At 38.4% G+C, this 4193-nt stretch overlaps 1 long non-coding RNA gene across 1 annotated transcript; it reads left to right on the top strand.

Annotated features, from left to right (window-relative positions):
• The first annotated feature begins 509 nt into the window (after nucleotides 1-509).
• LOC140886188 (uncharacterized) lies at nucleotides 510-2014 on the top strand. Its single transcript, XR_012151465.1, has 4 exons — nucleotides 510-639; nucleotides 1008-1070; nucleotides 1160-1202; nucleotides 1745-2014. It is a non-coding gene; the product is annotated as an uncharacterized lncRNA (long non-coding RNA).
• Nucleotides 2015-4193: the final 2179 nt, after the last annotated feature.

Consider the following 4193-nt stretch of genomic DNA (forward strand, 5'->3'; position numbering starts at 1 on the left):
ATTCTTGATCGTAAAGAGAAGCAACTTCGTACGAAGACTATTCCGCTTGTGAAGGTTCAGTGGAGTCGTCATGGTATTACAGAAGTGACTTGGGAGACTGAATCAGATATGAGACAACGATTTCCAGAGTTATTTTCTTGATGTGAGTCTCCTTTAGTTTTCTGTTATCTGATATCTGTGATATGATTTGTTGATATTACTAAGATTTCGAGGACGAAATCGAGTCTTAGTGGGGGGGAATTGTAACGCCCGGAATTATTTAATTTTAATCCAAGAATAATTAATTTGGGAATATTTGGAGTTTTGATTTAAATTCTAATATTCTTAAATTGATTAGGATTGAAATTGAATGAATGGAGGAATTAAGGACTGAATTGCAATTATTGCATAGTTGAGGGGCTAAAGTGCAAAATTGTGATTGTTAGTGGGACACTTGTTATTCCTAGGCTTAGTCACGTGTAATTATCTTGCAGTTCCATCAGATTCTTCAGCCCAAGGAAAGAAAAGAACCGAGAGCAACTTTCAAGAGATCTTCAAGCTTCATCTTCATCTTCAAATCCTTATATCTTGAGCTACGGTTATCCGAATTCGATTCCGAAAGATGTTTTGGAATCCTCTCGACAAGACCTTCGATTTGATGTAAGTTTTTCTGTCTTTCATGTTGGTTTGAGAATTCGAAATGGACAGGGATCAGAAGTTGGAATGAATTTGATGGTTTTGATCTTCTAGCTTTGATGTTCTTGAAGTTTGGTTAAAGAGTGATGTGTATATCATGTCCTTATGATTTCCAGATATGTTTCGATTGATATATACTTGCTGATATGTTGAGTTGAGTTGTTGAACATCTGATATGAATGTTAGAAATGATTTAGAGTTGTTCGGGATCGCCGAAGTAATACCGAAATGCCGTCGAACTCTTGAATCGAAATGATTTGCTATTGTTCTCGGAATCTGAAGTTGTTGAACTATTAGCTGATGATTCCTTGTTTGTTATGCTATGATTTCAGTGTGTAAACAGGACAAGTGAACTCGAGAACGTTGAATTCGAAACCGATAGAAGAACACACAAGGTTGGTTGAGTTTCCTTTGAAGTTCTTGTGGAAGGTTGAGTTGATATTGAACAGAATTTGAGTTGTGTTTGGTAATTGATCTTGGACAGAATTGGACAAGCTCAAAGACATCCTAGACATCACATTTGAAAGGTAAAAGTGGACTACTATTTGATTGGGATTACAACTCGAGATGGTTTGTATCGAGTTCCCACAATTCACATACTTGTTTGCTTAAGTGCTCTTATGTGTTTTACCTTGATTACTTGGATAAGTCTTTGATATAATGAATGCTTTGATTATGATATATGTTGCATTCATCTTGATGACTTATTCCTTGAATTTGAAATGAACGGACACGTTCGAATAGACGATTTGAGGGATTGTATATGTATGGCCTAGGTGGTTGTTTTAGCCTAGTGTCTGAACTACATATATAATGGCTTCAAAGTCTAGAGGAGCAAGATAGTAGCCCCACCTCGATAGGGTGTGTTGGTGGATTAGCTATGATATCTTCTTCTCGGGATCCCAGTCGATGAATGACGAAATGAACCTTGTTTTGAAAGCATGCATTGTATTTACTTCTATATCATGATTGTGATATTGATTATGCATGTTTAGTTGCTTTTACTGGGAAATCTATTTCTCACCGGAGTTATCCGGCTATTGTTTTGTTGTATGTGTCATTGCAATAGGAGGAAGTGGAACCGGGCAAAGGCGGACTTAAAGAACAAGGGATGAAATCGATATAGCGTGAGGATCCGAGTTAGGAGTTATGTGTGCTGTCATGAAGTTTATTGAGTCTTAAACATGATCATGTTAGAAGATACTTGTACCAAGACTTGTAGATGATTGAGTTGTGGTTTTGTTGATGTTTATAGGATTGGAAATATGTTGTAAATCCTTGAATCAACATAAGGTGTCTTGAACTTGATATATGACAATGTTATTGCATGTTATGAGAATTATGATTATGTTGTAAAGCCTTGGAATGGTTTATTCCTAACAATTATAGCATGTTAGAATGCATGTTAGATGTTATGATTGATTAAACCATGTCTAGACTTTGGTAGGACATGATCTTGAATCAATCATAGGCATGATCTCGTTTTTGACAGCAGCTGAGCCATATTTTTTTTCTGTTGGTTTGGCTGGCGCACGGGCGAGCTCCTGCTCGCGCGCGCGCGAGCCAAGCCAGGGGGCCTCGGTCCCATTGGCCAGCGCGCGCGCGAGGGGTGATGCCCGCGCGTGCGCAGAGCAATTTATTTTTAAAAAAAAAAATTTTTTTTTATTCTTTTGTTTAGACTTTGATTATTGTCTAACATGGTTTAATAATGATTAATGAGATTAATGAGAGATTAGAACTCGGGTCATCACATATGAATATGAAAAACGGTAAATCATATATCATGCCATATAATAATGCCAAATAAATGCAACACATAAACATGTATACTCATTGGCAAGCTCAGTCAATGTGTACGTACCTCTAGGCTAGTTCAAGTCTAGTAGGATCCTAGGTTCCAAGCCTATAATCAAAAGTTTACCGTATCACTACACAAATTCTATAAGTCTTATCTAAGATAATAAGTACTCCCAAAACTTAAATAGATTTCCGACCATACCTTCGTCCGTAGTAAGCCCTTTGGAGTAGCTAGTCCCGGATGACTATAACCACGCCTTGGTTATTCCAGAACCTTACAATAAATCGATAGGGCCCTCAGTGTTGCTTACTATAGCTGAACATTCGGAAGATTTTCTTATCAAATTTAACATCCGAATGCCCCTATTTATAGGCAAAATTCACGGCAACGATCGGAAGCTCCGATCTCTACATGCGTGACACTTGTCAAAATCTAAAGCTTAGTCATAAGTGCACATCATCGGAAGTTTCGATCGCCATCGGACGTTCCGATCTCCATCAACAACTTCGAACTTCCTTCGGACGTTCTGATCCTGTATACACCTTTTAATCCTTGATTAGTTATGTAATTACTTAAATTGGTAGGTGATTAAGGGATTAATCAACGCAAAATAAGAATTCGAGTCATGAGTCGAACGGAAGCTACGATGGCGATCGGAAGCTCCAGTATGCAACGAAAGCTCTGATAATATTACGTCATCCATGACACGTGAGAAAATGGAAGCTCCGACTGGGAACGGAGGTTTCGATATCCCCTATCCGCAGCCAAACAATGAGATTTTTCCATGTGGCGGATAAGCAACAACGGAAGCTTAGATGCAGCATCGGAGGTTCCGATTGTGTCCTATAAATATAGGGCTGAGTCTTCACTTTTACTTGCCAATTCCCCGAGTTCTTTTCCATTTTAAGCGTATAATAGTAGTTCTAGCCTTCCTAGGCTTGGTTCGGGGGTCAGCAAGGCGTTCGGAAGTCACAGCGGAGTTGTGCCCAAGTTCTTGGGGCATCGACATGAGGGCTGAAGATGGATGCAGGTATAGCTTTTGCTTCCTAAAAATATTTAGGAGTATTGATAGTTATGTTTTTATTGTATTTGTTAGTGTCATTTTGTTGTTGTTTTGTATTAGTTTGCATGTTTTATTTTTGAATTTTGTTAGTTTTGCATTTTCCGTGTTTGCATGATGGGATTCTTGTTTTTGTGGTTAGGTCGCATATTTTGGCGGACTAGGATGGAGCTTTGAAGCAAGGAAATTGCTGGGAAATTCTGAAGATTTTTTACGCCGCTCGATCCGCAGGATGTTGCAGATCGAGCGGGAGCCTTTACATGGAGACAGTAACTTTGGAAGTTCTGTGCCGCTCGATCCGCAGAAGTTTACCGATCGAGCGGCACTCATTTATGCCAGGCAGAGAGTTAGTGATTTTTACGCCGCTCGATCTGCAGGATGTTGCCAATCGAGCGGTCATAGTCTGTCGGGAAAAAATATTATTTTTGGTAACTTTGTTATTTTAGTTCCTAGCCTTTATTAGACTTTTATTCCGATTTTGGAGGGGGATTATCAGACTTTTGGAGATTACTTTGGAGGCTAGGTTTTATTTTTTGGATTTTTCTTTCTCAAATTTTCTTCTTTTCTTTGAATTTTATGAATTTTATTATGAATCGTTGTAGCTAAACTTTTATACTTGGTTGAGGGAGACGAAACCTTGATATATTTTATTCATGAGAT

The sequence above is a fragment of the Henckelia pumila genome, chromosome 3, assembly GCF_033568475.1.
Source record: "Henckelia pumila isolate YLH828 chromosome 3, ASM3356847v2, whole genome shotgun sequence".
Classification (NCBI taxonomy): domain Eukaryota; kingdom Viridiplantae; phylum Streptophyta; class Magnoliopsida; order Lamiales; family Gesneriaceae; genus Henckelia; species Henckelia pumila.